General features: G+C 43.5%; 1 protein-coding gene across 3 annotated transcripts in view; it reads right to left on the bottom strand.

Moving 5' to 3' along the window:
* Positions 1 to 25,986, bottom strand: part of PIK3CD (phosphatidylinositol-4,5-bisphosphate 3-kinase catalytic subunit delta) — a 72,942-nt gene extending 46,956 nt beyond the window's left edge. For 2 of the 3 annotated variants that reach the window (XM_043993122.1, XM_043993119.1), the window contains exons 1-2: positions 25,750 to 25,986; positions 11,951 to 12,033 (exon numbers count right to left, since the gene is read on the bottom strand). The gene's annotated coding sequence lies outside the window, so the exon portion shown is untranslated. The remainder of the gene's footprint in view (positions 1 to 11,950; positions 12,034 to 25,749) is intronic. The other variant, XM_043993123.1, reaches the window with a different exon arrangement.
* Positions 25,987 to 26,501: the final 515 nt, after the last annotated feature.

Genomic DNA, 26,501 nt, shown 5'->3' on the forward strand with positions numbered 1-26,501 from the left:
CAACTTATGGCATATGAACCCTATACAGTGAGGGGACACAATGGGCCCTGCAATTAGGAAGACCTGAGTTCAAATTCCACCTCAAGCCCTTATTCTCTGTGTGACCCTGGACAAGTCACCTAACCTCCTCCAGCCTCAGTTTTCTTTATCTGTAAAATGGGGATCATATTAGGACCTACCGCTCAAGTTTTCTGTGAGAAAAAAAATGAGGTGTTTGTAAAGCACTTTGCAAACCCTAAAACACTATGTAAAAAAACCCAAGACAACACTATGTAAATATTATTACTATTATGACCCTGTGAGATAGGGTACTGTGGGTATTGTTCCCATTTTACAGATGAGGAAAACAAAGCTCAGAGAGGCAAAATAACCAGAGCTAGTCATGAGCTGGCAAGTGTCAGAGGGGGCTAGCATACAGTAAGTGCTTAATTTAAAAAAATTTTTTTTTTTGGTGAGGCAATTGGGGTTAAGTGACTTGCCCCAGGGTTACACAGCCAGTAAGTGTCAAGTGTCTGAGGCCAGATTGAACTCAGGTCCTCCTAAATCCAGGGCTGGGTGCTCTATCCACTGTGGCACCTAGCTACCCCACAGTAAGTGCTAAATGAATGCATGTTGATTGGGATTTGAATTCAAGTCTAGCACCCCACCTGCTATGCCACATTGCCTTTTTTTTTCTTTTCCTTTTAAAAATTTTTTTTTGGGGGTGAGTCAATTAGGGTCAAGTGACTTGCCCAGGGTCACACAGCTAGTAAGTATCAGTGTCTGAGGCTAGATTTGAACTCAAGTTCCCCTGACTCTAGGGCCGGTGCTTATCCACTGTGCCACTTAGCTGCTCCCACATTGCCTTTCACTATCATTTTTTTTTTTTTGGTGGTGTTTTGAGATTTACAGAATGCTTTCCTGACACTGGCCTCCTGGCTATCCACGAACAAGACATTCCATCTCTCAGCTCTGGGCATTTCTCTGACTGGCCTTCATGCCTGGCGTGATTTCCTGCCTCTACTCTGATCTCCTGACCTCCCTGGATTCTTTTATGTCCTAACTCAAGTCCCACCTTCTACAAGAAGCTTCCCCCAACCCCTCTTCCTTCTACTGTTTTCCCTCTGTTAATTAATTTTAATTATCTCCAATTTATCCTGTAGATAGCTTGCTCTGTATATATTTGCATGTTTTCTCTTCCATTAAACTGTAAGCTCCTTAAGGGCAGGGACTGACTGTCTTTTGCCTCCTTTTGTATTTCTGTCATTACACATAGTAGGTGCTTAACAAAGATTGATTGATTGATCGACAACAACCTTGGAGATAGGGAGTTATTGACTCCATTTTGTAGATGAGGAAAGTGAACCTCAAAGAAGGCAAATGACTAGTCCAGAGTCACCTAATTCATGACTATGAGTCAGAATTTGAACCCAAGCATCCTGACTTGAATCCCCACCTAGCACTTAGGAAGTAGTGGAAAATAATTTAGAAGAGGGGGGAAAAAGGAGAAAACAAGCATTTATTAAGTGCCTACTACATACCAAGCATTACACTAAGGGCTTTTTTTTTTTTTGGAAGGGGGCAGTGAGGGTTAAGTGACTTGCCCAGGGTCACACAACTAGTAAGTGTCATGTGTCTGAGACTGGATTTGAACTCAGGTCCTCCTGACTCCAGGGACTGGTGCTCTATCTACTGTGCCACCTAGCTGCCCCTGAACTAAGGGCTTTTTTTTTACAAATCATCCCTATTTTACAGTTGAGGAAACTGAGGCAGGTAAAGGTTAAGTGATTTGCCTAGAATGTGAGACTGGATTTGAACTCATGTCTTCCTGACTTCAGACCCAGTGCTGTATCTAATGGAAGAAAATTCAAGAGGCAAAATTGTGGTAAGTTTTGGATGACGAGCTAAAAATCTTGGAGTTTAGGCAAACACTGAAGGATTTTGAATTAGGGTGGGAAGGAAAGGGGAGGGGGATGACATATGCAAAGAAATGTTTTGAGAAGATGAATTAGGAGAAAGCTAGAAGTTAAGAGACTATTTAAAAAATTAAAAATTAATAAAAAATGAAAATGAAAATGAAAAAAATTTTAAAAGACTATTGTGGGGGCAGCTAGGTGGCGCAGTGGATAGAGCACCGGCCCTGGAGTCAGGAGTACCTGAGTTTCAAATCCGGCCTCAGACACTAATACTTACTAGCTGTGTGACCCTGGGCAAGTCACTTAACCCCAACTGCCTCACTAAAAAAAAAAAAAAAAGAATTAAAAGACTATTGTGGGGCAGCTAAGTGGCTCAGTGGATAGAGCACTGGCCCTGGAGTCAGGAGGACCTGAGTTCAATCTGGCCTCAGACATTTGACACTTACTAGCTGTGTGACCCTGGGCAAGTCACTTAACCCCAATTGCCTCGCCACAAAAAAAAAAAAAGACTATTGTAAGAATTCAGGTTTGTGGTGATGAGAATCTTAGTTTCCTCTGGATAATTTTTCTGCCCCTTTGACATTTAAGGCCCTTTTCAGGTTTAGGTGGACAGTGTCCTAAGTGGAAAGGACCCTTCCCACGCCCCACCCCCCCACCCCCAACCTGGGCACTGCAGTCAGAGGCCCTTGCTTCAGGTCTCCTCTCTGAGGATTACTACATGTGTGGTTTTGGATAAGTTAGCTAACCTCCCTTGGCCTGTTTCCCATAATCTGTAACATGAGAAGGTTGAATGAGATGCCCCGAGGTTCCGCCCTCTATAGATCCACGATATTATTTTATATTATTATCCTTTTCTACACTCAACATTCCAGCCAAAGTGTATTACTTGCTATTCCCTGTACCTTCTCTGCCTGAATTGTCCTCCAGCCTCACCTCCTATAATCTCACTTCTCTTTAAACTCAGCTCAAGGGCCCCTGCTTATACAAGGTTTGCTTTTACCTCCCCCCAGTATTTTATTTATGTTTATGTAATATGTACACTTATTTATAGATTTAATTTAATAGATTTCTATTTCTAGAATTTATATTTACATTCTATATTTTGTATTTAATATTTCTATAAATCCTATTTCTATTATATTGTTTCTATTTATGTATGTTTTCTATTCACTCATGTGTTTACATGTTGTTTCTCAATAGAATGCAAATTTCTTTAGGTCGGGCAGGGACTATTTCGTCTCTGTCTTTGTATCGTCCGTACCCAGCACAGTGCCTGAAACAAAGTAAGCCTTTAATGAAAGCTTGACAAATAAATGAAGAACACCATCTAACATTATTTCTGGCATTGGGTTTGACTCGGCAGAAGGCAGAGTCACTCAGCCAGGGACGTCTTTGACGCAGTTGCCCATTTTCTATAGAAGCTTCACACCAGGAGAGTTGAAATGTCTTTCTGTTGTTTTGTGTGTGTGATTTCATTGGTCTGGGGAACTGCCAGTGAGGCACCGCTCCGCCTTTGCCAATTCGGCTCAGCATGTGCTTTACAACCCACAGCCACAGAGAGCTGCCTGGGGCACGGAGATGGAATGGCTTGCCCTTACTGGACTTGAACCCAGGATTTCCCAATTCCAAAGAGGGTCCCATATCTACTATGGGTCTGTGTTGCCACTTGAGGCAAACTTGAGTCTACAGTAAGTAGTGACCTAGCATCCATTACCTGCAAGGATAGTCTAGTGAACAGCCTAGACAGCTTCGAAAAAGGATTAAATCAGTTCAGGGGGGCACATCCATAATGCGATCACTAAGGCACTGAGCATGTTTATCAGGAGCTTTTAAGCTTGACACCAAGATGGATAGCTATTTTTAGAACATGCACTTTGAAGCCACTATCAGAGACAAAACGCTGGGTTGGATGGACCAAAGGTCTGACCCTGGGTAACATTTTGCATTTTCCAAATTCCAGAAGATATAAACAACTCCCATGTTGAAAACCCTCAATTGAATTTACTTTCAAGTTTCATTGATTTTTTAACAGCACGATTATTTCCTGCATGCTGTCCCCTCCACTGAGAGACACGTGACGGGACGGTATATGCAATATTCCCTACTCATAGCCCCCTTCTCTCTACCAAGGATAGGGAAACACTTCATCATTTGTTTTGTTTCTTCCTATTCTTCCAACAACCCTCCTCTCCATCAAACCCTCCCCCCAACCCAACTTTCCTCCTCTAGCTCTATGTATAATAATTTGACCAATATTACCATTTCTGCCAATTGCATTATGTACGACTCCACCGTCATCCCCGTGACTTCCCAAACCACAAAAATCTGGCTACCGCTCCCCTGACAAGCCCTGATAAATGCCCCCCCCCCAATCCATTCATTGTACATACTGTTCTCCTAGTTTTGTTTATTTACCTCTGCATCCGTTAATGTCTTCTCGTGCTCCTCTGAATTCCTCAGATTCATCATTTTTTATACCTCAGTTTGTTCAGCTATTCCCCAATTGATGGGCAACCAATGGGTTGCCAATTGTTTTCTGCCATAAAAAGGTCCCTCTCTGAGCATTTTGTTACATATGGAACCTTTCTTTTTTATCACTAACCTCCTTGGGATATATGTCTAATAACAGGTATGTTACTTGAACCCTGGGTCAAAGGGTGTGAATGGCTCAGTAGCTTTTCTGGCATAATTTCAAATTTCCATAATGGTTAGACCAGTTCACATCTCCACCAGAAGTGCTTTACAGAACCTATCTTCCCAAAGCGACCCCAATATTGACCATGCCTACCCTTTTATTTGTGCATAATTATGACAACTAATTCTGTTCTCTTTGTTCTCTTCTCTTTTCTCCTCCTCCTTCTCCCCCCCCTCTCCCCCCTCCCTCTGTCTCTGTCTTTTTGTCTCTCTCTGTCTCTGTCTCTCTCTCTCACACACACACATGCAAACTCAGAGCATCCCAAAACTCTTAATGCCATTTTAAACCTTAATAATTCAGAAATATAAATACTACAAACATTTTTTTAAAAATCATCTGAAAAGAGGCATCTAGGTGGTACACTGGATAGAGTAGTAACTGGTCCAGGAGTCAGGAAGATTTGAGTTCAAATCCAGCGGTAGACACTTACTAGCTGTGTGACCCTGGACAAGTCACTTAACCCTGACTGTCTCTAAAAAAAATCATCTGAAAGTTTAGTTATTTAGGTTCCCTTTACATTTACTTAGTTTTGTGAGTTTTGAAAAATAATTTTAAAATTTAATAAGATGCAGGGCAGGGGCAGCTAGGTGGCGCAGTGGATAAAGCATCGGCCTTGGATTCAGGAGTACCTGAGTTCAAATCCAGCCTCAGACACTTGACACTTACTAGCTGTGTGACCCTGGGCAAGTCACTTAACCCCCATTGCCCCGCAAAAAAAAAAAAAGATGCAGGGCAGCTAGGTGGCACAGTGGATAAAGCACTGGCCCTGGATTCAGGAGTACCTGAGTTCAAATCCAGCCTCAGACACTTGACACTTACTAGCTGTGTGACCCTGGGCAAGTCACTTAACCCTCATTGCCCCGTCAAAAAAAAAATTTAATAAGATGCAGCACCTGCCATTATGCATCATGTGTGTGATCCTAGCTCTGGATCTTGAAGGAACCTCAGAGTCACTTCTGAGGGACAACCTCTAAACCAATGCCCCAATTTTTACAGATGAGGAAACTGAGCCCCTGGGAGTTTAAGTGATTTGTCCAAGTTCACAAAGAAAGCAAATGACAGAGCAGAGATTTAAACTCAGGTCCAGGGACTCCAGTACTCTTTCTATGGGACTTCCATAACTTTTCTCTTTCCCCCTATCCTACCCACTAATGCCAAAGAAATCTCCCTAAGCATAGATCTGACCATATACTTCAGTGGCTCCCTATTGCCACCAGGATCCAATATATACTTTTCTGTTTATCTTTTCAAGCCCTGCACAAGCCGGTCTTGATGAACCTTTCCAGTCTTGTTGGATGAACATCACCTTCCTCCATTACAAGTTACTCTGTGATCCAGCCTCACACACAATCCTCCATCTCCTGTCTTTGTGCCTTGGCACTGAATGTTCCCAAGCCTAAATGCCCTTCCTCTTCACCTCTGCTTCACAGAGTCTTTCCTTCCTTTAAAAAGAGGCTACTTGGGCACAAATGATATACCACCTTCTGCACGAAGCCCTTTCCTGATCCCCCAACTGCTAGAGCCTTCCCTCCTAAACTACCTTGTACTTACCTGATTTGTTAGTATATACATGTGGTAGATATCTATATCTGCACACATATCTATTTATTAACTTTACACTTATGATAAATATATGTTTATATTTTTCTGGTTCATTAATTTTTTTTCAATCTTAATAGCACTTTATTTTTTCCCAGTTACATGCAAAGATAGTTTGCAACATTTGTTTTCATAAGATTTTTAGGTTCAAATTTTTCTCCCTCCCTCCCTATCCTCTCCCCTCCCCAGGACAGCAAGCAATCTGATATAGGTTATATATATACAATCACATTAAACATATTTCTGCATTAGGCATGCTGTGAAAGAAGAATCAGAATAAATCAGAATCAGAACAAAAGGGGAAAACCTCAAGAAAGAAAAAAATAAATAAAAATAGTTTGGTTCAATCTGCATTCAGACTCCCAGTTCTTATACACACACACACACACACACACAAACACATGCACACACATATATACATATATACACATATATATTTTGTTTTGGTGAGACAGTTGGGATTAAGTGACTTGCCTAAGGTCACAAAGCTAGTAAGTATCAAGTGTCGGAAGTCGGATTTGAACTCAGGTCCTCCTGACTCCAGGGCCGGTGTTCTATCCGTTGTGACACCTAGTTGCCCCCTTTAAATATATTTTTATATGTATTTGTTGTCTCTCCTATTAGACTGCAGGCTCCTTGAGATTAGGGATCGATTCCTTCTTTGTACAAACATAGTGCCTGACACATAGTAAGCAATTAATAAATACTTGATTCATTCATTGATTCCAATTTCCTGTGAATAAGAATTCATCTGGTGACCTAGTGGATAGTGTTGGAATCAGAGTCAGGTAGACCTAAGTTCAGCTCCTCCCTTGGACATTTCTTAGCTGTGTGACCTGAGGCAAGTCACCCAACCTCTCTGAGCCTCAGTTTCCCCATCTCATAGCACTTGTCTCCCAAAGGTTATTGTCAGAAACAAATGAGGTAACAGATGGAAAGCATTCTGAAAACCTCAACAGGCTACCTAAATGCCAGCTCTTGTTATTATATCATCATAGCTACATGTCAGTTATGATTATCTCCATAGATGCTGCTTCTGGGAATACAATGCCCTGCTCCCCATGGGAGGGGGCAGAATGAAGTCTTGTACCAAGAGCCTCCTGCCATGCCCCTCCCTTCCTCTCTTTGAGTAAACACTCTGTAGAGGAATTGGCTTTGAGACAACTGGGCCAAGAGGTGTAAGTCTCGTGCCTGGAGGAGGCCACCAGACAACTCAAGCCCCCCGCCCCCTCCCCCGCGCCCCTCCCCCCGCCTGGGAAACGGAATGATTTCATAAGAAGGGCTGTGAGCACCATACCTAGATGACTGGAACATCAGAGGCCTTGGGGCTGGAGAGGAAGCTGCTTGTTGAGGCCTTAAGCACTTCTAAGGTTCAGGCAGGAAAAGGGAGATTGATAGTGATCCGATGTACATCACAATCATTCTCTTTGCCAACCGAGGTGATGCTGAGAGCACCAGCCCAGGGAGCCTAGGGAGGCGGCAGGGTATAATACCAGGCTCCAAGTCCAAAGACCTGAATTCGAATCATGACTGCCATCTGGGAGCGGTGTGATCTCTGGAGAGTAACTCCCATTCTCTGAGTAAAAGGGGGCGGTATCACTCACATTTACCCAGCTCCCAAGTTTATTGTAGGGAAAGCACTTAGTCATCTCAGAACCCATAAAAATATGAATTACTGTCCTTATAATAATCGTGGGTTACATCCAGTCCCAGGGATATCTGTTCCAGTGCTGAATAATTCCATCTTTTGGGCTATCACCTTGGTATGAAGCTCTCAAAATAAGAATAAGAACAGATAATCATAGCATAGATGGGAAACTCTGGATTCAAATCTTGGCTCTCTCCCTAAGTACTTGTGAGACTCTGGCCTCTCTGGGTCTCAGTTATCTCCTCTGTAAAATGGCGGGGGGGGGGGGGGGGGGACGGGCAGCATTGAAAACACTGGTTCATTGGAAAAAGCACAAAAGCACAAGGGTTCTGAGGACATGGGTTCCAATCATTTCTCTGATGTTTACTACTTATGCAACAGCAATCATAACAATAATGACCAAAATTTATATGTTGTTGTTTGTCCTTCATTCTCGAAGAGGACCATGACAGATGTCATGGCTTGCAATGAATTGGATAATTGGATTTAAGTGAGGCAGGGCTGTGCAAGGTCATCTGCCTCACTCTCTCCTCCAGAGCCATCTGGGTCCAGGGGCAAGACATGCATCAGGATGACTGGAGATGGCCCTGGATGTGTAAGGCAATGGGGGTTAAGTGACTTGCCCAGGGTCGCACAGCTAGTAAGTGTCTGAGTTGAGATTTTATTCCAGGGCCAGTGCTTTATCCATTGCACCATCTAACTGCCTCATAACATTTATATAATGCTTTGAGGTTTGCAAAGCACTTAACTTGGGGGCAGTTAGGTGGTGCAGTGGATAAAGCACCAGTCCTGGATTCAGGAGGACCTGAGTTCAAATTCGACCTCAGACACTTGACACTTACTAGCTGTGCGACCCTGGGCAAGTCACTTAACCCTCATTGCCCCGAAAAAAACAAAAACAAATAAACAAACAAAGCACTTAACTTCTCTCATTCAACCCTCACAACAGCACTAGGAAATAGGCACTATTATTATCCCCATTTCACAGATGAGGAAACTAAAGCTGAGAGAGGTTAGGTGATTTGCCCAGAGTCACACTACTATTAAGTAGTGTGAGAGTCTCAGAAAATGGGAAACCAAAGGGAATTGCCAGCCGGGGAACCTCTCAGTACTCGCTTGATTTTCAGTACCTAATATGAAAATATGTTTTACATGATTACACATATATAACCTATATCAAATTGCTTATTGTTGTAAGGAGGGGGGAGAGGGAGAAAATTTGGAACTCAAAATTTTCTAAAAATGAATGTTAAAAACGATCTTTTCATGTAATTGGAAAAAATAGTATTAATTTTTTTTCAGTGCCTGTGGCAAAGCTATGGTTGCATCACCCTTGTTGTGTTTTTGTTTTGTTTTTTGCAGAGCAATGAGGGTTAAGTGACTTGCTCAGGGTCACACAGTTAGTCAAGTGTCTGAGGCTGGATTTGAACTCAGGTACTCCTGACTCCAGGGCCGGTGCTCTATCCACTGCACCACCTAGCTGCCCCTTGTTGTGTTTTTAACATCCCTAAAGGTAGCCCAAGATTAAGGCCATTTTCCTCCCTACCTATGGCTTCACCACGGAGCCCTTGGCCATCCCCAAGGCTTATTGCTGGGCTGTGGCTTTGAAAGGTTTGAAAGGAAGGCGTGAACTCAACCCTTCCTCCTGGCTCTTAGGGGAGGAAGAGATCTGCCCGCCAAGCTCAGGCCTCCAAGAAGAGCAATTCTAAGAGAGAGCCGGGAGGTTTCTCACCGAAAGCCGATCACTTACCACACTGCAGGCCCAAAGTATGAAGACTGTGCGACAGCCCTGATAATTGGGGCTGCCCTGCCAGGAAAGGCCAGAAGATGTCAAGGGGTGTTATTTGGACTGGGCTTGTGATTCCATCAATACTGGGAGCTACCGATGCAGATTGGTGCCTTCTTGGTACTTTGCGGTCTTAGAGAGGGATGGAGTGGCTATAATATTCATCTAATGATTATAGCCAGCAAGACTAAGGAGCTTCAAAGTCTTCAGAGTGCTTTGTACACACAGCTACATTTTATCCTCACTCCAAGCCTGTGAGAGACCTTCATTTTGTGGATGGGGAAACCAAGGCTCATAAAAGTGGTTACAGTGGTCACCTAGAGCTGAAAGAGTCATCTAGTCCAATCCTCTTATTTTACAGATGAGAAAACCCAGGCCCAGAGAGTTCATATAGGGAAGAAGTGAGGGAGCGAGGATTTGAACTCAAGTCTTCTGATTCCAAGTTAACTGCTCTTTTGAAGTGTCCAAGGTCACCCAGCTAGTGAGTAGCAGAGCAAGGATTCAAACACACATTTCTTCTGATTGGTAGGTTTACACATTCTTCTCAATATACCATCTTGCCTCTAAGAATCTTTGGTTTTTGGTCAGGTCCTGTGATTTCATTGGTTCAGAGAACTCCCAGTGAAGAGATTTCCTTCACCAATGAAGACCAGCATCTCCTCTACAACTTAAATAGTTTTAGAGTATTACCTGGGTTACTGAGGTATTAAGGAACCTGTCCAGGGTACTGTGGTCAGTATGATGTGTCAGACAGGGCTTGAACCCAGATCTTCCTGACATTGAGTGGCTCTCAGGGGCAGCTAGGTGGCGCAGTGGATAAAGCACCGGCCCTGGATTCAGGAGTACCTGAGTTCAAATCCGGCCTCAGACACTTGACACTTACTAGCTGTGTGACTCTGGGCAAGTCACTTAACCCTCATTGCCCTGGAAAAAAAAAGGGGTGGAGGGAGAAAGCACTATGTTGGAATATTAGGAAATAAATGTAGGTGTGGTTCTGTCAGACATAGGTTCCATCACTGACTTTTATGGGCAGGATGGGTTGTAGCACATCTCCTTACCCTCCACTTGGATGATCATAATGCTTAAAAGGCAATTCCACAGTCCCGTAGGGGTCAGGTCATGGCTCCCACTTTGTAGATCACTAGTGTGTAATAGAGAGCCACTCTCTTTTTTTCTTTTTCTTTTTCTCCTGAATCCAGGAGGACCTGAGTTCAAATCTGGCCTCAGACACTTGACACTTACTAGCTGTGTGACCCTAGGCAAGTCACTTAACTCCAACTGCCTCACCAAAAAAAAAAAATAATAATAATAATAAATAAGGATTGCCTTATCTTTCCCCCCAAAAAAAACCCACCTCACCCTTCCAAACTTCCCTTTTTTTCTATTGAAGGCACAACTATCCTTCAATTCTTCAATCTCCCTCACCTCACATGACCAATCAATTGTCCAATCTTGCTATTTCTGTCTCCACTCTCCGTCCCTTCTCTCTACTCATACAGCTTCCACCCTAGTTAATGCCCTTGCCCATACTATCAAAATAGCCTCCTCATTGACCTCCCTGTCTCAAGTCTCTCCCACCTCCATCTATCTTCCACACAGCCACCAAAATAATTTTCCTTAAGCAGCAGGCCTGACCACATCACTCCTCCACTCAATCAATTCCATTGACTCTCTGTTGCTGCCCACATCCACCATCATTTGTTCTTTAGCTTATTTTTTTATCCCAATTTTTTTTTGCAGGCAATGAGGGTTAAGTGACTTGCCCAGGGTCACACAGCTAGTTAAGTGTCAAGTGTCTGAGGCTGGATTTGAACTCAGGTCCTCCTGAATCCAAGGCCAGTGCTTTATCCACTGTGCCATCTAGCTGTCCCCTTAATCCCAATTTTTCATGTAAATTTTATAATGCATGTCATCATTGGTAAAGCAATACATTAGGAATGAACAAATAAGTAAAAAGAGTCAGCAATTTAAATTAGTAAAATAATAATAAATAAGTATAACAATTATTCCCATAGGGAGGATGAATGCAAAAGCTGATGACAGCGTATGATCAAAATGAGTTTGGAGAGCACTTGACTGCACAAATGGCTCCAATATCTTTGCCAAGAAAACACCAAACGGGGTCACAAAGAGTTGGACTGAAAATGATTGAATAACAACAACGACTTACTACACATATTCCACCTCTCATCTATATACTACCCTTTTTGGAAAGACAGGCGGGGGAGACAACCTCATCACTGGTTTCTGAATGATAGCAGAGTCTCACAATAGGCTTCATTACTCAAATAGTCTTTACCAAAAATAAAATAGAAAAAAAAAATCACCTTTCCTACCAGTGGAGCTTGGCAGGCACGAACTGTTCCAGGCAGCAAGGCAGGCGTGAATTCTCTCATCCTTTCATCTGCTCCTAATAAGAACCAGACACATTTATTTTTCTTTAATGGAGTTTCATTTTATTGGGGGAGGGGATGGATAAGGCAGGGAAGAATTGGGGTTGTTGGGGTTTTTCCCCCAGAAGAAATTTCTCATGAAAGTGTTTGTTTAACCCTGTATAGAGCAAGTCCCAGACTGTATCAACATCCTCTTTAGATACTAGGTCAGCTGACAAGTGTACTGGATACCCAGGCAACATAATTCCATTTAAAGCTTGAGGCAGGCAGGTGAACTGAGGCAAAGAGGGGGGTGGGTAACGAACCAGACCAACTCTGGGGTCTACTGTTTCCTCTCCTAAGTTATAACTTTTAAGCTAGTCATAGAATCATAGATGGGCCGCTAGGTGGCACAGTGGATAAAGTGCCAAGCCTGGATTCAGGAAGACCTGAGTTCAAATTCAGCCTCAGACACTTACTAGTTGTGTGACCTTGGGCAAGTCACTTCATCCTGTTTGCCTCAGTTTCCTCATCTATAAAATGAGCTGGAGAAGGAAATGACAAAATGCTCCAGTATCTTTGCCAAGAAAACCCCAAATGGAGCCAGATACAACGGAAATGACTTGGCGATTTAGAGCTGGAAAGGGGCTGAGTTTAAGGCCTTTTTTCACACAAGGAGGAACTGAGGCTCCCCGGGGGTAAGTGACTTGCCTAAAGTGACACTGGTAGTAAGTAGCAGCTTTGAACACAGGACCTCTGAATCCAAAATGAGTGCTTTCCCCCTCCACACAGGGTGATCTAAGTTGCCCTCAAGACCACTGACATGGGATGAAGGGCAATTCTTAAGTCTAAAGGAATCTCTCAGTCACCAAGAATGAGTTCTTGTTCTGGTAAAGACCTTTAATAAGTCATCAGACCTACACACCAGTGATTGTGTGGAAAGGGCACTGGGATAACCTGGGCACGTTAGGATTGTGCTGGTAGAGCTGGTGGCACTGTAGTGAGCTACTTGTCCAGCCTTCTTATTTAACAGCTGAAGGCCACATAGTTAATAAATGGGAAAAACAGGATTTGAACCCAGGTCCACTGACCTTAGGATGATAAGAATATCCATAGTAACTGTAATATCTGTAATAATTTACAGGGTGGTGTTAAGGATCAAAAGTGGCAAGAAGGCTTTTGCAAACCTCAAAACACTGAATACATATCAGATATTATCATGGAGAGAGGTAACATGGCACAGTGGAGAAAAAGCTGTCCTTGAAGCCAAGAAGACCTGGGTTTGAATTTCACCTGTGATAAATACTGGCTGTGTGATCTTGGGCAAATGGTCTACTTTCTCAATGCCCCAGAAAACTTTCTAAGAGTATAAATTGCAGGGGGTGGGGGTGGGGGTGGTCATCTGCATGGATAGAGGGTGTTGCCTCCCTCAGGAATTCCCTGTACCAACAAAAATCACAAGTCTATTCCCCTCCCTATCATCAAATGGCAGAGTTAGAATTTGAACTCAGGTCCTCTGACTCCAAATCCAGTGCCTTTTCCACTATACCTTATTGCCTCCGTTCCCCTCCCTAGATTATTAGTGTTATTAAAGTTGATGTTCATATGTATTAGCAAGGTGTTTTGCCACTTAAAATGATAGAAAAGCAAATGAAACCCATGTGAAATAAATCTGAAATACTGTAAGAAGACATTTTGAAAATCAGAGGAGAAATAGATAAAATGAAAAAAAAAACCCACAACAAACCAAAAGTCTGTATAGTTGATAAGGGAAACTAAAAGCTATTCCTTTGAAAAGACTAACAACAATAAACTTTTAAGCCACTCTGATAAAAAAGAAGGGGAATTAAATTACCAAAATAAAAGAAGAAACAAGTCAAAATCACAATAAACAGAGAGAAAATAAAAAGAATTTTCAGCTTTACACACAGTATCTCATTTGAGGGCAGGGATTATAATTTTTGTCTTTGTATTCCCATAGCCTAAAAAGGTGCCTGAGACATAGTAAGTGCTTAATAAATCACTCTTCGACTGATTATCATAACAATTTGCATTAAGTTATATAGGTATATTGTTGTTGTTGTTGTCCTCATTATTCCCATCTAACTGATGATTTCTAGAGAGGGGCCCATAATCACACAGCTCCTAAGCAGCAAAGACAGTATTTGAACCCAAGTCTCTCCCGATTCTGAATCTAACACTGACATGGGACCTCAGAACCAGTCCTCAAATCAGCAAGAGTCCCTGTTGCCAAGAATGAATTCTTACTGTTGGAAAAACTCATTAGTAAGTTAAGGCAGCCAGACGTGATAGTTAGAGAGCTCATCTTGGAGTCAGAAGGACCTGGGTTCAAGTTCCACCTTTGACATATAATGGCTTTGCAACATTGGGCAAATCCAGTAACCTCTCAGTGCTCTGGGCAACTCTCCAAGACCATCATGTTGCAGAGCAGATTCTGATCTTATTAGTGAAGGGAGTTTCCTATATCAAGGTAATCCCAGGTCTGGTCTGAGTAAGTCATCAGCCCTCCCTACACCCCGTGGCACACTAGACCCAGCTGCCATTAGTCTTCCTGGAAGCTCAACTTAAATAGAAAGGTGAAACTGTCTCTAAAGACCTAGCCCTTCACTCCTGAGACTTCCCAGGCAATCCAACCTCTTTGCTCAGGGCTTCGGAGGGCTAGATTCTCTCTGTCCTAATCATTATAAGCCTCATAACAAGGAATCAGAGCTCCCCAGACTGATAAAAAAAACTCTCTGTACCCCCATTACCCACTTTCTTTATCACTCTCAGCAGTTTCGGGGAAAGGAAGGAAGAAAGAAATTGGTCTTTTTTGGCTGGCAGAGAACTCCCTGGGTCAGCTTGTTTCTCTCCCTGCTTTCTCAAGTCCTTCCAGACAGCTAAGGGTATGGGCATACGACCAGCTGCCCCCATCACTTTGTAATAAAGTCATTAATAAATGAAAGCCAATCCCCGACGTAACATTGTTCTCCTGGCTGGCCACTTTATAACGTCATTTTCATGGAATCTGCTACCTCTGGTAATGTTGTTTCTCCTGACATCCTATTTTCTGGGAATCAATTAAGAACATTAGGTGGGGTGTGTCTGGAAAATCTGTACATGGGACTATAGATAGAATCTGGGGCTAAAAGGGAGGGACCTTAGATGAGGAGGTGGCCAGACAGAATTCACAACCTTTCCTCCAATGTTAATCAACCTTGACTGTAGAAAATTTCTTCTGTGGGGCTATCTAAAATCCCTATAGTTTGTTTTGTTGATTTTAGTAAATGTTTGATGTTATCATTTTCTTCTCTATCTAATCTCTAAATTACCTCCCAGAGAGCCATGTCCTATAACAAAGAAAAAAAGGGGATATGGGGGGAAACATTTCAGCAAAACCAACCAAGGCATTGGAAAAAGTCTAAAATGGGGGGCAGCTAGGTGGCGCAGTGGATAGAGCACCAGCCCTGGAGTCAGGAGTACCTGAGTTCAAATCCGGCCTCAGACACTTAACACTTATTAGCTGTGTGACCCTGAGCAAGTCACTTAACTCCAATTGCCTCACTAAAAAAAAAAAAGTCTAACATGACATGCAATATTCCATACCCATAGTCTCCCACCTGTTCAAAGAAGGAATCTTCACAGTTTTGATACATTTTCTGCTTGCTCCATCTTTGTCAGATAGAGAGATGATCACCTGCTCTACCCTCTGCTCCTACCTACCCCCCAAACAATTCATCTGGGAATGTCAAGTCCTTTGAGATCTGGCTCCTGCCAACCTTTCTAGACTCATTTCAAAATACTCCCCCTGAAATTCTATAGCCAAATAAGCCACTGACTATTTTCTGAACTTGGTATTACATTTCTAGCCTCCACAATTTTGCATAGGCTGGTCTGCAGTGCAATCTTTCATGTCTGCCTCTTGCCCTAACATCCTTCAAGGTCTAGCTCAAGGACACAGGGTCTTTCCTGGCTCCACTAAATTGTGAAATAATGTGGAGAATGGCATAGAGTGCAGGACATGGAGTAAAAAAGACCTGGTTCTTCTCCCTCTAATATTAACTGGCTGTATAACCCTAGTTAAGTCACAACTCCTTTGAGTCTCAATTTCCTCATCTATAAAATGGGGATAATAACAGTATCTTAGACACAGGGTGATGTTGAGCATCATTCATCACGTTAGAGAGAGACGGGATCTTAGAGGTCATCTAGTCCAAATCCCTCATTTGACACATGAGGAAACTGAGACCCAGATAGGTTAAGTGATTTGTCCAAAGTTATACTCTATTAAATGTCCGTGGAAGAATTTGAATTCATGTTGGCTTGACTCCAGCTCCGAGTTGCCTCTCCAGGTAATTTATATAAAGCACATTACAAACTTTGCAGCACTGTATAAATATCTGCTATTTGTCCTCCCTTCCAAACCCAGTGACTTTCTATGCATTTTGTATTGAGTTTTCTACATATATATTATTTCTCCTCAGTAGGATGTGAGCTCTTTGAGCTCAATGAGTACCTGGCACATAGTAGGCACTTTAAAGAAATTTCTTGAATTTAATAAAATTTAATTCTCTCCTAGATAGCTCTTTCTCAAGATTTCAGGGCCAAAATAAATGGGAAAAACAAACATCCCTTTGCAGAGAATAGAGGATTTCATGTCATCTGGAGAACAAATGCAGACCCTAATGATTTCTTTCTACTCTTGCTATATTGTCTCCTTCCCAGCTGCATTCCCACCCTCAAAACCAGCATGGCTCAATCAGGGGCACCAGAACTCATAACTTGAAGTGCTAGGAGACTTCCAGGGATCTTTTGCAAGGGCTGGGACAATCCCACGAGATCGGTTCAGTTTTGTAATTTTAACTTACAGAAGAGGAAGTGGAAACACAGAGGCAAAATTGGGTCATAGATGACCCAGCTCTCTTGGTCTCCTCAGTGAAGGGAATGCCAAAGTACAGAAAAGTTGTATTCTCAGCCTGAGCCTGGGAAGTCCTCTTGGGAGGAAGCTGTTAATGGGTGGGGTGGGAGCTAGGTAAGAGGGGAGCCACAGAGCCTGGAGAAATCAACAATCCTGACTACAGGCAAAGAATAACATATTTCAATGGGAAGGCTGACCTCAGATAGAATATGATCCTTTCTCAATATAGTCATAGTGATCTTTTAACATGGGATATTCTATATTCATATAGAATAACACAAGTTATGATGATAATAATATGAACACAGATGCTCAGATTGGTAGGGAGCCAGCCTTGGGATCCCAAGGATCTGGAGTGAACTCCTGACTCTGACTCATACTAGCTGTGTGACCTTGGGCAAGTTACCTAACCTCTTGATGCCACCTGGCAACTCTCTAAGATGTAAGTTGAACAGTTGGAAGGAATTTCTTTACTGAGGGTTCCCATACTGACAAAAATCACAGGTCCAAACCCCCCCTACCCAAACCCTGACCCATGAATATTGGCAAAATTCCTATTAAGATAATATGAGTATAATTATTATGTGTAAAGAGAGAGCATCTCCTTATTTCTTGTTCCCTAATGTTTCAGCTAAACTGAATTGCCTTATTTCTTCCTGCCTCCCTCAGCCTCCATGCTGTGCCCTAGACTTGGAATAAACTCTCCCCATCACTGCTGCATCCTTCAAAAGCCCTATTCTGGGGCAGCTAGGTGGCGCAGTGGATAAAGCACCGGCCCTGGAGTCAGGAGTACCTGGGTTCAAATCCAGCCTCAGACATTTAACACTTACTAGCTGTGTGACCCTGGGCAAGTCACTTAACCACAATTGCCTCACTAAAAAAAAAAATCCCTATTCTGGAGCCACCTCTTCCATGACACCTGCCTTGATGGTCCCACCTCTAAGTGATGCTTCTCTGCACTCTGGGTTGACCTCTCATGCTCTTTCCATGTAATTGTTCTGATTTGGTTACTTGCATATATATCTCATCTACCTATTGAACCAAAAGCTACCAGAGGCTAGGGATTGTGTCAATGAACTTCTGGGGCCTCAGGATCCAGCACATTCTCTTTTGCATATAACAAAAGCTTAATAAATATTTGTTCATCAGAATGAATAGTATCTTGGTCTGAATTTGGGGAGAATAGGAAGGAAATAGACATAGGTAACTGACTTCTAAGGTTTTTTTTCCATACTCAGAACTGCAGAGAAATCCATAAGGAAGCTGTTTTTAGAGTTAAAGAAAGGGGAGGAAAAATTATTTTAAAAAGTAAAAAACTGGGCAGCTAGGTGATGTAGTGGATAGAGCACCAGCTGTGGAGTCAGGAGGACCTGAGTTTAAATCTGGCCTCAGACACTTAATACTTACTAGCTGTGTGACCCTGGGCAAGTCACTTAACTCCAATTGCCTCACCAAAAAAAAGTAAAAAAAACCCCAAACCAAACCAAAAACCAAAAACAAAGAAAGGGGAGAATAAAGAGACTCCATGAAGTCAAATAAAAGCTTGCTATTATGTTATAGTGGGGATTCCTTTCAGAAGTACATTGGTCTCTATGATTTATTGAGATCTCTTCCAACTCTTAAGATGCTGTGATTTTGTGATGTTGTAAAAAACAACTTTGAGTTTTTTCCTTATACAAAGAAAACTGGCTAAAATGGTTAAAATGAATATAATCCATTGTTGGCAGGACTGGGAACAGACAGACACACACACTATTAAATTGTTGGTGGAATTTTCAATCAGTATGGGTTCCATCCTTTTGGAGAATGATCTGGCAGTGCATACTTTTACCAGTTTACAAAACTGGTCATACCTTCTGACTCAATAAACCCCACTAGTAGAACTAAGTCTATTATTAAAAGAGAAAATTTCTCTGTAAAAAATATTCATAACTTTTTTATTAGTAATAGTGAAAAACTGGAAACAAAGTGTCCAACAACTGAAGAAAAGCTGAATAAACTGTAGTATATCATGTAATGGAATAGTATTAGGCCATAAAAATGACAAATATGAATAACGGGATGAAAAATGAAAAGAAATATTAAGTGATATCTAGCAAAGAAAACAGAATCAAACAGCATATAGCCTTACAAAATAATAGCAAGAAAACTCAATGAGTATATAGAAAAGAGATTGGATGGGAACATAAAAAATAGGTAATTGTTACAACTTTATATTTTGATAAATATAAGTAAAATAGGGGACAGCTAGATGGCACAGTGGATAAAGCACTGGCCCTGTATTCAGGAGGATCTGAGTTCAAATCTGGCCTCAGACACTTGACACTTACTAGCTGTGTGACCCTAGGCAAGTCACTTAACCCCAATTGTCTCACCAAAAAAAATCAAAACAAATAGATATATGTGTGTGTATGTATGTATAAAATATATTTAAATATTTGTGGTGTTACATTTGTTAAATATAACAAAATATATATTTAGTTCGAATTTATGTTTTTCTTCAATAAAAATGCAAACAGGGCAGTTATAATGAAACTTTTATTGCTTATGTTGTTTGCTTGATTCCACTCATTGGCATCCTTGTTAAATTTAGAATAAATAAAAGTATTCAAATATTTAAAGAAAAATGACTAACTTCAGGTTAGGAGGGTGAAGCATGGAATTCTGAAAGTCAAATAAGACACCAAAATTGAAAATTTGAGAATGTTTGTTTTCTTTGGAGAGTTATCTAATCACAGAATTGTAGATTTACAGGTTGAAGGGGCCCTAGGAATAATCTGGCCCAGTCTCCTCTCTTTGCAGATGAAAAAACTGAGAACTTGGGAAGGTAAAGAAACTTGGTCATGGTTATACAGGAAGTGAAGGGCCAAGCTGAGATTTTTATTCAATTTCCCCAGAAGGGAAGCTCACTCCCATTTATTCGACCAAGGCTCAAATGATCAATCATTGGTGGTCAGACCACATAAAGAGTACTATGTTCACTTCAGGGTGGCCCGTTTTAAGAAGGGCATTTATAAGCTTGAGAGCATCCGAAAGATGGCCACCAGTATAGCTGAGAGAATTGGGGATGCTTAGTCTGGAGGAGAAAGGACCCAATGGGGCCATGACAATTATTGGTCCAACAAAGACAGAAGGGGGTGAGACTTCTTTTTGGCCCCGCCTATAACTAGCTGTGGAATTTACAAAGAAGCAAATTAGGTTTGACATCAGGAAAAATTCTGAATTATTAGAGTTGACTCAAAATAGAATAGGCTGTCTCAGGAGGGAAGGGACTCCCAGATCTTCAAGCAAAGACTGAGGCAGCACATGTCAGTAATGAATTAGAGGGGACTCTTCAGGTCTGGGTTGTACTAGATGCCACTAAGTTCCTTTTAAGCCATGAGATTTGGAATCTCTGAGACTACCTCACAGACTGCAGCTTTGTAGACCTTATGCCTCCCTTCTCTCCTCTCTTTCATCTCCCCCTTCCCTCCTTGCTTCTGTTAGGAGAAAGCCATTTACTTGCACTGTGAATGGAACACAAGGTCATTGAAACACCACTTCAGAAACTCCCACACCCATCACTTTCCCTTAACTCCCTTTTTGGCTCAACTACTCAGGGGCAATTCTGTTCAGAAAGAAAGAGACTTCTGAAACCACATTTTCCCATTATAAGAGGTGATCGCTTGTTGAATTGAACGGAAGTTTGTTCATTAGCCTTGTGGTTGGAGTGGATGCAAGGCTTCTTATCAGCCTCTTTATCAGGAAAGGACTTTCCCAAGAGTGTCAAACACCGGTCAAGAAAGATGAAAACTCTTCCCAGGTAAGGAGAAAATTGGGAGAGTTAGTTACAATGCAGAGAAGGCTACATTTAAGAGGTAAGACATATGGAGGGAGGGGGAGATAGGTCTTGTTAGGCCAAGTTAGATCATATCAAAATGGTGAAATCAGAGCGTTTCAAACGACTGAAGGTAGAACATTTTAAAGAGGTAAAATTAGGGAGTTTCAAAAGGTGAAATTAGAGCATGTCAAAAGGAATTGGAATCCCAAAATCACAGTTGCTAACGCTGGTGCAAAATCAGATCTGTTCTCATCTCTAGATCTGCGGAGTGGAAAATACGCATTTGGTTTTTAATTGAAACAGAAGGTGGGGAGAGAGGTCCTTGGACTTGGTTATTTTTTTTTTCCATCTTGAAACTGGAAATATTTTAGATATGATTGGGGGAATTTCCATCCACCACAATTTTTTAATTTTTAAGCCAGAATATTACCTCTAACCAGTAGGAGCTTTCATGACCTTTGCCACTCACAAAATCCTATTATTGACAATATTATTCTTCACCTAGTACCAACCAGGGGAAAGAGGGAGACTGAGAACTTGGGGGTTCAAACCCCTGATAGAAGCATTTGGGCCACAGTAGATAGAGTTCTGAGTCTGAAGTCAAGGAGATAGAAATTCGAATCTGGCCTCAGACAATTCCTGGCCTTGGCAAGCCACTTAACCCCTTTGGCCTCAGTTTCCTGATCTGTAAACTGAGGTCAGACTGACTGGCATTTTTCAAATCCCTCCTGGTCTGACATTTATAAGGAAGGATGTTAGCTCCTTTGAGGTAATGAAATACAAACTCCTGGAAGGCAAGAGTTGTTTCATTTTGTCTCTGCATCACGGGAATCTAGTACACAGTAGCCACTTATTAAGTACTTTCTGGATGAATAAGCCTCGACAACAACCACCCAGTAAGCTAAGGACCACGGAGATCATGCCCATTTCATGGATGAGTAAACTAAAGCTCAGGAGAGGCTAAGGGATATACACAGCTGATAGGTATCAGAGGCAGGGTCTTCCTGGTTCCAAGCCTAGCCCACCACCCAGTACCCAACACTGATCCTTCACCCTTGAGGATCCTTCAGTCCTTGAGATTTGTGATCTTGAATAATAGAGCACAAATAAAGGTCTGCCTCATTCTCTGGGACCTCTGGTAAAGGACCTGCTGGGCTTGGGTTTCTTGGGTTTTTGTTGTTTTTTGAAGCCTCAAACCCTCACAGGCCCCAAAGCACAGCTGGCCCCTGGTAAGGAGGGAACTCTTCTCTAACCAAGAAATGGTTTCCAAAAACAAGCTAGGCAGAAGGGAAATTACTCCTCTCGATGCACATTCACTTCTCCCTTCAGCTCTGAAATTGAAGAAAAACAAAAAGGAAGCAGGGACTGACCCAGAGTGAACTCCCTCGAGACAACAAACAGGACTAGTCGGCTTCAGAGCTGACTCTGCCTTTGCACGTGTGAGTGCCCAGCAAGGGAGGGAAAGGGAAAGGGACCGCACCTGTTATGCAATGTGGCCACTGAATCCTCAGTGCAAGTATCTGTGCCCCATTTCACAGGCCCAGAAACTGAGGACAGGGTAAAAAACAAAAAGACCTCTTTCCTACTGGGGGGTAGCGATCCGTCAGCGGCAGAGACTGCCCTCGGATTAGCCTTTCCATAAAGATCTTTGGCCATCTTGTGAAGCTCACAGTGTCAATTTCAAACGATCTCCCATCTCTGCATCTTTATAGGCAGTTGTAGCTCATACCTACAATGCCCTCCCTCCTCACCCCCACCTCTTAGAACCAGGAGCTTGTTGAAAAGATGCCACCTTCTACATGAGGTCTTTTCCAACACCCACCCCTCCCTTGTGGGTGCTCTCCCCAATTTGATATTGCTCCATATTTATTTATATGCGTACCGTCCCCCCAGCCCCTATCACAGAATGTGAGCTCCTTATGGGCAATAATTTGTTCATTGCCTACTTTGTGCCAGATACGTATGCTAAGTGCTGGGGATACAAAAAAGAGGCAAAACACAGTTCCTGCCTTCAAGCAGCTTACAGTCTAAAGGCAGGAACTGTTTTGGTTTGGCAAAAATACCTTGCACATAGTAGGCACTTAAACATCTGTTAAATTGAATGAGGGAAGTGGGGTGGGGGGAGGATGAGACCGTGGGATCATAGGTTTAGCTAGAAGGGATCTTTGAGGTTAATTAACCCAACCCTCTCAATTTCACCAGAAAGGAAACTAAGGCCCACAGAGGAAAAGAGACTTGCCCAAGGTCACATAGAAAGAGGTCTAAGTAGGACTTGGTCTCCAGGTCTTCCTACTTCAATGTAGCACTCTCTCAGCTATACTACCAGGAGGATGCCATGCTTGTGCAGTGGATTGCTGACTTTTACTCTCCTACATTATCTCTCCCTTCCCCAGCCTCCCTCCCTCTCTCTCTCTCTCTCTCTCTCTCTCTCTCTCTCTCTCTCTCTCTCTCTCTCTCTCTCTCTCCCTCATCCTTCAACCAGCACTACCACTAGTAAGTACAGACAAAGAAGACTATGGTCTAGTTGGACCCACCCTAGTATAATCATACAGGAGGCAGGATAGCATGGTGAAAAGTGGTATGGCTATGGTGCCAAAGGCTCTGGGTTTCGCATCCCAGCTAGGCCACCTCCAGAACAGAGGTGACAGCCAGATAGAGTGCCTGGTATCTGGCCCTGGCACAGTCAGAGCATCCATTAATTAGGCTCCAGATTCCAGATCCAAGAACAGAGAGTGGTAAGGGTAAGGTCCCGGAGGTGCCAATCCTGGCTCGTATAGGGGGTGCAAAGAGCTTTGGAAACCACAAGGAAACATGGCTTACAAACATGTTGGGTGTGGCACAAAGTAGGCCCAGGCTATTATTAATCCTATTATTTGGACCAGATTTCTTATTTTACTGCCTTAGGCAGCTCTAAGGAGAAGAAAACCCCCCCTACCAGTGTGGAATCAGCACCTTCTTTGCAATACATTGATGGGGCTAGAATCAGGAAAATGAGTTTAAATCCTGCCTCAGATGCCTGTTAGCCTTGCTCCCCCCCATAGGCAAGTCACTTAACCCCTGCCTGCCTGCTTCAGGTTCCTCATCTGTAAAATGGGGGTAATAATAGCACCTTCCTCCCTTGTGAGGATCAGATAAGATATGGAAAGAGTTCTGTGAGGTTGCTCTCTATCCACCAAGCCACACTGCCGGGTAACCCTTATCATCATTATCATTATTGAGCTACTCAACCACAAAAGGATGGGGTTTGATTTCTGAAAACTGGGGGTCGATCCTTTTTTTTTTTTTTGCTGCTTTAGCTGGAGACAGGAGGATGAATCGGATTGGGCAGCCCGACTTCCCTGAAGGTGTCACCCAGGGACCCATCAAACAGCTCCGCAGCAGGAAACTGGACTGGGAACGCTTTGCAAAGAGAGATCATTTAGTTCTCTGCCCCTGTATTTCCTTAGCGTAGCAATGGGCCTGGCACAAAGTAGGCTCATCTTTAAATACTTGTTGATTGATACATTGTGACTGCCCCCGCTTTCCCCTTCAGGGCTCGACTTTCCTTCATCTCAAATTAAAGAACCTTCCTGGCAGACAGGGTCCGCAAATCTCTTAGCTATGCTCCTTGGAGGTTGGATTATTGATCTGAATTGGAGCCTGAGCCAGAAGGGATATCAATCAATCAATCAGTATTATCGACAAGCATTTATTAAGTGCACAGGGAGGGAGCCCTTCTAGGGTTAGTCCAAGACGACTTGACAGATAAGGAAACTGAGGCCCAGGGAAATGAAGCCACCTGTCTATGTAGGAGAGCAGTAGAATTGGAATTCGAATACATTATTATTATTTATTTATTTGCGGGGCAATGAGTGTTAAGTGACTTGCCCAGGGTCACACAGCTAGTAAGTGTCAAGGGTCTGAGGCTGGATTTGAACTCAGGTCCTCCTGAATCCAGGGCCCGTGATTTATCCACTGCACCACCTAGCTGCCCCCCCCCAATTGGAATTTAAACCCAGGACCCTTTATTCTACGTCAAGCACGCTGTCCACTAAGCCCTTTACACCCCAGTTCCCAAAGCGGAGTGTCCCCCTGTTCCTTCCATGATTCCCTGGGTTTCGAAGCCGGCAGTGAAGGTGATGGGGGAGGCGGGGAATGTCAAGAGAGGGAGAGACCCTAAATAAAAACAGGAAACTAGGTTTCAGAAAAAAATAGACGTTTCATTCAGCCCGAGTTACGGGTAAAAGGATAAAAAAACCCCCCTCGAGTCAGGAAATGCGAGGCTGATCAGAGGTTTCACCGTAACCTCCTCGCTCACAGAACCTCAACAGGAGAGCTGTAAACATGTGGTGAGGGTGAGCTCCCTCTGCATGCAATGAATGAGACCTGAGCCCGGCCGCCGGCCCCGCTCCATTTCTCTGCCTTGATTCATGGCGTGGGGGTGGGGTGGGGTGGGGTTGGGGGAGGGGACAAAGACGAAGCCGGGCGGGAGGGGCAGAGGGCAGTGGCCAGAGGGGCAAGATCCTTTCTCCCTCGTGACCCCCGGCTTCCCCGCTCCCCCCCCCACCCCAGGCTCTAGAGGATGCTTCTATACCAACAGGACCAGCCCTTGCTCCCCGCGAAGGTGATTCCCAGCCACCCCGCCCAGGGCCGGGCATTTGCCAAGAAGCCTGGATAATGTTCTTCTGCTAAGGGTTAATTCTATCCCATCCCGTTCCCCCCACCCCCACCCCTGCCCCTCGGTATAGCTCTCCGCAATTAACCCCGGCCCTAGACCCGCTCTGCGTTCGCCCTTTCCATCCATCCGCAGTGGAGATGCAAGGGCGGAGAGGGGACAGCTTTGCAGGCAGCCCAGCAGCTGCACTGCGATGCATCCCTGGGGCCCGGCCGGCCTCCTGTCCTCCCCTGGCCTCCCGCTGCGCCCCCCCCTCTCCGCCCCCTTTTCCCGCCCTTGAAGCATCGCATCCCAGACCTTGAGCCCGGCTCCATTTCCTCCTCCTCCCATCACCCAAAGAGAAACAAGAGGCAGTAGCTTACAGGCATGGAGAAAGAGACAGAGAGGCAGGCAGGCCGGCAGGCAGGCAAGCAGGCAACAACAGCCCAGCGGGAGGCAGCCAGCCAGCAAGGAGGGTGGCGAGTGTGAGTGAGAGGCGTATGCAACCGGCCAGCTCACACCCGGCACCCTCAACTTCCTATTTTGTTTCCTTTCTGCTTGCAACAGGAAAAACAACAATTTCTACTGTCCCCCTCTCCCTGACACCCCCTTTCAGCCCCAGCCTCTCTCTGGAACTGAAGGTGGCACTACCCTGGATCGGGCTTTTTCCTCACTAACAGCAGAAGGCAAAAGAATCCTGGGAACTTCCGAAGCCTACCAGGGTTTCACACCTGCATGGGGAAAATTATAGATGCTGGAGGGAAACCTCAGAGGCTATAGAGTGCACCCCTTCATTTTACAGATGAGGAAACTGAGGCTCAGAGAGGAGAAATTGACTTACGGAGAGTGTGATCATATCCTTCATAAGTGTCAAAGAGAGGATTTGAACCCACATCCTTCGATTCCAGAACTAGTGCTTTTTATCACGATCCCACCCCTCCTCTATTAATTAAGACCGTTATTTGAGGACTGCATGAGACCTCTGGCACATCCCAGTACAGTAGTGCTTGGTATCTCCATCCCTCCATTTCCAAACTGTGCACTGGATTATTCAGGGTCTGGTGTTTGAAAACTTCTCTGTTTGAAAGACCTGTTTTATTTGACTCGATGTCTTGGGCCCTTTCTTACTCAGGGA

This window comes from Dromiciops gliroides, chromosome 3 (genome assembly GCF_019393635.1).
Source record: "Dromiciops gliroides isolate mDroGli1 chromosome 3, mDroGli1.pri, whole genome shotgun sequence".
Taxonomy (NCBI): domain Eukaryota; kingdom Metazoa; phylum Chordata; class Mammalia; order Microbiotheria; family Microbiotheriidae; genus Dromiciops; species Dromiciops gliroides.